Raw genomic sequence first — 9,198 nt, 5'->3', positions numbered from 1 at the left:
GGTTAAGCGCTCATCATCATAGGGCCCCTTGAATCATTGAAGTTAAATGGCAGCCCCCTCCATCTGTTTGGATTAAAGCGAACACTGATGCTCGGGTAGAGCTGGTTGCGGTGTGGTTTTTCGAAATAGTACGGGGCGTCCTCTTGGGTCATTTGCCTTCCCCCTTGATTGTGCTTTGGTACACATGGTGGAATTGCAAGCTGCTATTTTTGCAGTTTCGATTGCGAGGTCATATGGTTAGACTCGTCTCTAGATTGAAAGTGACTCGACTTACACTATTCAAATTTTCCGTACCCGTGCGCAGATCATTCCCTAGACAATGCGAGTGGATTGGTTAAATTGTTTGGATTCAATGATGCATATACAGGTGGTTGTCTCCCATGTGTTACGTGAAGGAAATCAGGTGGCAGATGCTCTTGCTAATTACAGACGTCTGGCCTCGGATTTACAAATGTGAAACACACTTCCGGACTTCTGCTCCCTTTTAGCTAGAGATAATGCCCTTGGTAGGGATATGTTTAGACTTTCTTAAAGCATTCTTTATACTAGATTCATATTTTTTCATCTCTTCATTTATATATCTTGGATCTTTGCCTCTTCGGGGGTGCCAACCTGGTTGGCATGTCTGTTGGGCTAGGTCCGTATTTCAATAAAAAAAAACAGCTCATAAAAATAAAACAAACACATTGTAACTTGTAAGTTTATTTTTTAATTCAAATTTAATTCAAACATTAAGTACACAAAAAATGTCTTGATCTTTTCTTTGTAATTCTTAGGACAATTCATTTGTAAATCCCAATATCTTTTTCATCAAATGCAAGTTAAAACAAACACAAATGATTGTGTCAAAGCAAGTAAAGCACAAACTTGAGCTTTTTGCTCTGAATTTATCCTATCTTCATGAATCACATTAAACACATCAATCATAGAGGGAAACATGGTGATTAAGCTTACCAATGAATTATAATGTAAAATCCATCGTGTATCATCATCTTGTTGAAGAGAAGTTTCTTGATATAATCATGTACCACTTTGTATCTCTCCATTTTATAATGCTTCAATAACTTTACCGTATTGCTTCTCACAAAGAATATCTCTTCTCTTGCATGAAACTCCCACAATATTTGATAAGTTAGAAACAACATTAAACAGTAAAGCAATATGGACATGTTTTTTCACCACAACAACTACATCTAACTGCAATTGATGAGCAAAACAGTGGACATAATAAGAAAAAAGATTTTCTTTCAAGATCAATGTCTTTAGGCCATTAAACTCACCATTCGTATTTCTAGCTCCATCATAACCTTGCCCACGTAAACTTTATATACTTAAACCATGTTTGGAAAATAATCCTTCCATGGCTAACTTAAGTGATAAAGCAATTGTAGCACTGATATGCAAAATACCAAGAAAATGCTCGATCACACATCCTTTTGGGTTCACATAATGCAATATAATTGCCATTTGCTCTTTCACAGATATATCCCGAGATTCATCAACTAAAATAGCAAACAGTTCACCATGAAGATCATTGTTGATAACTTTAGTGGGTTCACCCAACATCCTTTTGGATGTCAGGAGCAACAAGTTTAGAGTTACCTAGAGAATTCTCTAAACTGACTTTTTGATGTCTTCATTATAATCTGCAAGAAACTCTAGAAGTTCCAGAAAATTCCCTTGATTACTTGAATCACTAGACTCGTCATTTCCTCGAAATGCTAGTCCTTGATGTAAAAGAAATCGAATACAATCTATAGTTCTTGTTGGATGTACTTTGTATTTCTTTCGAGTTTGAACTGAATGAGTCTCAAAAGATACTTCAATGTGCTGTTTCTGATTCATCAAGTCTCCACATTGCTTCCAAGCTTGGTTATGAGTACTATTGTGGGCTCAACATGAGTTTGAACCTTTCCTTCTTTTTCGAATTTGTAAGTCCTTCAACAATAAAACTATCTTTATTTGCTTGCTCTCCAATATCTGATCTACAAAGATAACAACACAAGCAAAAAGTTGCATCTTTAGAAATGCTATATTCCAACCAAGTGTTATACTCCTTAAATCAAATAGGAAAAATTTGTCTTAATATTTCTTCTATTCTTCCTTCTGGAAAATCTTGTTCATAAGGTTTACATGAACCTTTTTCCATATAAGTTCTTTGATAGAGGTATTTTACCCTTATCTTTTGGTACGATTTTTAGGATTATTTCGTATCGTTTAGAGTCAATTAGTGTCAATTCTGTAGTTTTTATCTTACTTTCGTCTACTTTTAGTTTTTATTCTTTTTTATAGCATTTGTTTTCTGCTTAATTTATATCACTTTTAATAAAATATTACCAAATTAAATTGAAGTTTATTTTAATCCAATTTCCACTTAATTGATTTACTAAGAACTAATCAATTTGACTTAGTATTTACGAGATTTTTGGTAAATTAATTAATTGGATATTGGTTATCATTTAATGTGATTTTGTTTGAGATTTGGTGGAGATTTTCAGGTAATTCAAAACCTGAGCACAGTTGACCAGCCAATACAAGTCAGCCTTTGCTGCAAGCCAGCTCGGCAAGCTAGGAAGGCCAGCTCGATGAGTTGGCCATCAGGGAGCTAACCCTTCTCCACTTGGAGGCAAGCTCCACGAGATGGTCACCAGGGGAAGGCCAACTCCCCAAGTCAAGGCTAGCTCGATCAGCTACATGTGATTCAAGAATTAAAAGGAAAGCACAAATCTACCTAAAAAATCTTCAAAACCTTCCTTACTCAATTCCAAATCAATTAAGGCAAGATAAGGCAATAACATTAAAGACTATGGAGACATTTTAGGTAGTTTTTTAGAAAATAGGAGTCCCAAAACTCCTATAAATAGGGACCTTTGCTACTTAGTTCCACACACCGTTTTTACACACCATTTCTAGCTCTTTTTCATTCTCTTTAGATTTCAGTTTCGGTTGTGCTTAGAAGTTATTTTCTTTATTTCATTTTTAGTTCTTTCTTAGTGTAGCAAGGGCTAACCTAATCCATAGTTTAGACCTTGCAAAGCTAAACTTTGATTTGTATTCACCTTAGTGCTCAAGTACTATTATATTGAAGTTCTTATTTTCTTTCATCTCCATCTTCTTCCATTTCTAAGATTTTAATTTTAATATATTTGATCATGAGTTTCCCTAATTCCATTCACATGGTGCTCACATGTTTTAGCTCAATCACGAGCTAAATCCATATGGGCTAGGATGGAGGTGAGCTTAAGCAATGTTTGGCAAATAGATGTTAGCTGATTACATTAGTTGTTAACTAAATACTTTTTTCGTTAGCTGATTTGACTAACGGATTGTGTAAACTTATTTGGTAAAATTTAGCTGATTGGTAATAACTGTTTGTGTAAAATGACAAATAAGAACATGATAAATCATTTATTTGGGGTTAAAATAAAAATGTTATTCAAATGAGATGAAGCAATAAGCTATTTGAAAGAGCTCCTAAAACCAATTTTTTCAAAATTAGTTTTTTTGAACCTAATAAGTTATTTCAAACATCTCTTCACCAAATACCACTATTAGAGTTTTGACTAGTCAAAACCTCTAATTTTACTCAAAAAAAGCTTTTTACCAAACAAGGTCTTAGCCTAGTCAAGTATAAATCTTTAATGAGTTTTAATATTGTGTTGTAAGAGAAATAATTCATCAAATTGTTTTTTAGGCCATTAATTTTGTCATTTAAACTTTACATGTACGTCATTTTATCACTAATTAGTAATAGATCACAAACATATGATTAGACGTGAAGACTATTATAAAGAAAAACTATAAAAATATACTGTCTTTTGTACGAGTTGGAAAAAAATTCAAATATTTCATCGAATTTATAAATATTAATCTCCAATTTTATTATTAAGTCCCAAAAAAATATTGAAATCTTTTTTTTAGAACCAATTGATATGTAATTGGTGCGAAATAAAAAACAAAAAATTTGTGTTTATAATAATATCTGAACGTTAGTGATAAAATTGCTCTTAACTGCCAATATTAGTGGTAAAATTGTATATTTTAAACGTTAGAAGTAAAATTGCTCATAACCTTAAATGTTAGGGGCATTTTTACGATATCCCTTCACAAAATGTTTTGCAATTGTTACAAGACCAATTAAACTATTTTGTGTTTTGAGAAATCACGTCCCAATTTCAGCGTATTTCTCAAAATGAATTTATTTTTCTTTTAAAATGTAATATTTTTTTTATTGATATATTTCTATTACTAAAATTAATTTATATATTATTTGTAAATTACGAGTATTTATTTTAATGAAAATAGTTGAAAACACATAAATGCCCTGTTCAAAAAATGCCCAACTAATAAAATAAAATAAAATTAAAAATTAAAATTTTTAAAATATAATTACCAAAAATTAAGTAAAAAAATCACTAATTATACTCTTGTAAAATATTTAATCATTTTTTATTCTCATTATTTAAAATCATGTATCATTGCACTTCCTACACAGTTGCAGGGCGACCCTGGTAGGGATGGCAACGTGTACGCTATCTATAGGTATCCGGTATTACTTGACTCTAATATGATTATTCTTACCTTATATAAAAAAGGTAAGAAACGGGTATGACTCAAAAAAAGTACCCATGATGGGTATGAGAATACACGAGTACCTACCATACATTTGACTTTCATCTATTGATTTTTACCACTAAGTCAATTGATTGATTAAGGTTGATTTATAAGTTTTGAATATGATATTTTTATTAAATTTGTAGATAAATTATTTATGCATAGTTTAATAAATTTATTTTTTTTGTTAAATTTGTAGTATTTTTGTTTTATATATTGATCCTTAACGGATAAGGGTACCCTCGATTTAAATGGGACAGACATGAGATTCATGAAGTATACTCGTTAGGGTAATTAGATGGGTACGGTTAATGAAAAAATAAATGTGCAAGAGTTTGGGATTGAAACTATGCGTGGGTACCCTTTCTGTTGCCATCTCTAGACACTCGCAACACAAAACAGATACTAATAAAAAAAAGGGTAAGCTATAAAAAAACTGTAGTTTTCGTCATTTGCAAACATGTTCCTGAAATTTAAAACTGTACAAACAAGGGTTTGTGGTAGGATTTTTCGAATTTTTAAGTTGTTTTAAAAAAAGATTACAAAAAAGTAAAAAAAATACGAAAGATTTATTATTTAGTAACGACATTTATCACATACCCTTGTTTATACAGTTTTAAACGTCGAAGATTTGTTTGCAAATGGCGAAAACCGTAAAAAAAATTTACTTTACCCTAACAAAAATGATGTGGATATATGGAAGTTTACACCAAGTGGCAGTAGCTAGGTAGTTTTTGAAATTTTGGAGGGATAAATCTATATATCTATATGAAAGCATAACTTTTTGAACCTTCCAACATGATAGGACATCAGCAATCGATAACGTAGCAAGCTAAAGATTTTTTACTATTTTTTTCACCACTCACCCATTAAATTCGTTCGACATGTTTAGTTATTGCAAATTTTTGATGTGTAAAAAAAAAAACTTAAAAACCAATACATAAAATTTGAATATGCTTACTAATGAACATTAATTCTATTTAATTCAATTTATGATTTAATTCATAGTAACCATCATTAAAGAATTAAATCATGAATGGAATCAAATGGATTTAATGTTCATTATTAATTTCGTAAAATGTTTTAATAGTTGTAGCGGTTTTTTTTTAATTGTAACATGAATGAATTGAATAAGATTAGTTCCTAATTAAGTGAATTAATTTTTAAATTAATTGAGAAAAAACATTCTAATAGTCTGCCTCTAAAAGTGATTTTCGGCTCATTCGAAACAAATAGACAATTCATCTGAAATTTTCTCTTTTTATTCCTAAAATAGGACTCCATCCTTCGTAGAAATGCATAAAATGGGCAATCAATGAAAATCAAATGCGGTGAATATTCTTAATTCTAATCAAATGAACCAATTACCATATTTCTTCATCAACCATATATCGCCTTATCATGAGTTGAGTTGATCCATATTTTGCTGAAAAGGAAAGACAAATATACTATCCATGCTCTAATATTCTTACATCTCTGCATTTCAAATCCACATATGCTGGTAACTGTAGCTTCTCAAATGTCTTATTGCCTTCATCAAAAGCTACAATTTCACAACAACCGTCCACAAGCCAATGGAATATTTCATTTAAAACTATTGCGAGGGAATTCCAAGGTAGTATAACATGTAACGAATGCTAACCTATATGGTAACAGTCAAAAGCAATAGGGCGTGTAATTCTTTTCTCCTTATTGGTTTTTTGAATGTTATAATATGGGTCATCATTCGTTACATGTTGTCCTGTCTTGGAATACTCTTGCAATAGTCATAAATAAAGTATTCCATTGGCTTGTGGTACCATCAACTGACGGTCATTGTGAAACTTTAGCTTTTGATAAAGATAAAGAGATATTTGAAAAACTGCAATTACCAGCATCAATTGATTTGAAATGCGGAGATGTAAGACTATTGGAGCATAGAAGGTGTCTTTGTCTTTCCTTTTTAGTAAAACATGTATCAAATCATGATAAGGAGATATGTTTGATGAATATACATTAGTTGAGTTCATTTGATTATAATTAAGAATTCACCGGTAAGGGGGCTCTAGGCGATACTCTCCTCCAACTCGATAAACAATGGCAATCTGGGCCACATCCACAAAAACAAATGAAAGGACTAAAGAGTTGGTTAAAACAAAAGATAAGGACCTTATAATAATATCATGGACTTATTAGTGTGTTATGTAAAAACATAAGGACTTTATAATTATTTATCCAAAACCTTTCTATATTAGTGCAATTTCATCAATGGAAAATTTTGAATTATTTCATGTGGATTGTTGGGCCCTTATAAAATAAAATCATTAACAAGAGACATATTTATGTTAACATTGGTTGATGATTTTACAAGAACAACTTGGACTATTCTATTCAAGTATAAAGATCAAGTACCAATATTGCTTGATCAGTTCACCAAATTAGTGTTTACTCCGTTTGAAGTTATGATTAAAAAGGTGAGGATTGATAATGGCATAGAATTCACAGGATCAAACATGCATTTTTTTCTCTCTTTATTCCTAAAATACGACTTCAACCCTCGTAGAAATGCATAAAATGGCCAATCAATGAAATCATATGATGGTGAATTCTTAATTCTAATCAAATGAACCCAATTATCGTATTTCTTCATCAACCATATCTCCTTATCATGAGTCGAGTTGATCCATATATTTTGCTGAAAAGGAAAGACAAATACACTATCCATGCTCCAATATTCTTACATATCCGCATTTCAAATCCACATATGCTGGTAACTGTAGCTTCTTAAATGTCTTATTGCTTTCATCAAAAGCTACAATTTCACAACAACCATCCACAAGCCAATTGAATATTTTATTTAAAACTATTGCAAGGGAATTCCAAGGAAGGATAACATGTAACGAATGCTAACCTATATGGTAACATTCAAAAGTAATAGGGTATGTAATTCTTTTCTCCCTATTGGTTTTTTTAATGTTACCGTATAAGTCAACATTTGTTACATGTTATCTTGTCTTGGAATACCCTTGCAATAGTCTTAAATGGAGTATTCCATTGGCTTGTGGTACCATCAACTGACGGTCATTGTGAAACTTTAGCTTTTGATTAAGGCAAAGAGATATTTGAAACACTCAATTACCAGCATCTATTGATTTGAAATGTGGAGATGTAAGGCAATTGGAGCATAAAAGGGTGTCTTTGTCTTTCCTTTTTAGTAAAACATGGATCAAATCATGATAAGAAGATATGTTTGATGAAGGAATATGGTAGTTGGGTTCATTTGATCACGAATAAGAATTCACCAGTAAGGGCCTTTAAGCGATACACTCCCCCAACTCGATAAACAATGACAATCTGGGCCACATCCACAAAAACAAATGAAAGGATTAAAGAGTTGATTAAAACAAAACATAAGGACTTTATAATAATATGATGGATTTATTAGTGTGTTATGTAAAAACATAAGGACTTTATAATTATTTATCTAAAACCTTCTATATTAGTGCAATTTCATTAATGGAAAATTTTGAATTACTTCATGTGGATTGTTGGGCCCTTATAAAAGAAAATCATGAACAAGAGACATATTTATGTTAACATTGGTTGATGATTTTACAAGAATAACTTGGACTATTCTATTCAAGTATAAAGATCAATTCACCAAATTAGTGTTTACTCAGTTTGAAGTTATGATTAAAAAGGTGTGGATAGAAGGCACAAAAGTGTTTACTAGAAAACTTGTGCACATACTCCCCAACAAAATAGGGTGGTGGAGAGAAGGCACAAAAGTTTGGTAACTATTTCTAAGGCTTTGTTACATCAAGGGTAAATTACACCAATGGTATCTGAACTTTATCTAGTTTACACTTTGATACCTACATTACATTTTGTCCCAAAAATATACCTGAAGTAACGATGACTGGACAATTTAGTATGTTTTACCGGTTAATGACCAGTCAATGCGAGTTTGTCTGAAAATTTTAGTTCATTTGATCGGTTAGTGACCGGATATCGTGAAATAAATATTGGGACTCACCATACACTCAATTAACATAAAATTACAATACTGTAGACAGTATTGTAATTTTATGTTAATTGAGTGTATGACGAGTCTCATTTTTTAATCTAAAATGCTTAAACTCGTTTACCGATCACTGATCGGTCAAATGTACTAAAATATTGAGTCATCTTTACTTGAGGTGTATTTTTTGGACAAAATAAAATCTAGGTATCAAAATATGAATAGGATAAAGTTCAGGTACCATTAGTGTAATTTACTCATCAAACTCGCATGTACCGGCCGTTGACCCGTAAAGTATACCAAATTGTCCAGTCATCGTTACTTAAGGTATATTTTTAAGACAAAATGTAATTTAGGTACCAAAGTGTGAATTAAAGTAAAGTTTAGATACCATTAGTGTAATTTACTCGTTACATCAAGCAAGTTTACAACTTTTTTTTCCAGGGAGATGCTTTAATTCATGTATCCTACTGAGATATTAACTTGGTGAAGTTTCCTTATGAAATTGATTTATAACAAATTGCCAAATTATGATCAACTAAAAGTGTTTGGTTATGCAAGTTTATTTACTAACCATGTGCCAC

The 9,198-nt window shown here is 31.5% G+C and overlaps 1 pseudogene; it reads right to left on the bottom strand.

Annotated features, from left to right (window-relative positions):
• Nucleotides 1–1,047: 1,047 nt before the first annotated feature.
• Nucleotides 1,048–8,930, bottom strand: LOC136219963 (uncharacterized; annotated as a pseudogene).
• Nucleotides 8,931–9,198: the final 268 nt, after the last annotated feature.

Source organism: Euphorbia lathyris, chromosome 1, assembly GCF_963576675.1.
Source record: "Euphorbia lathyris chromosome 1, ddEupLath1.1, whole genome shotgun sequence".
Classification (NCBI taxonomy): Eukaryota; Viridiplantae; Streptophyta; class Magnoliopsida; order Malpighiales; family Euphorbiaceae; genus Euphorbia; species Euphorbia lathyris.
Note: the sequence above shows the minus strand (reverse complement) of the source record. Positions and strands in the feature narration are given on the sequence as shown.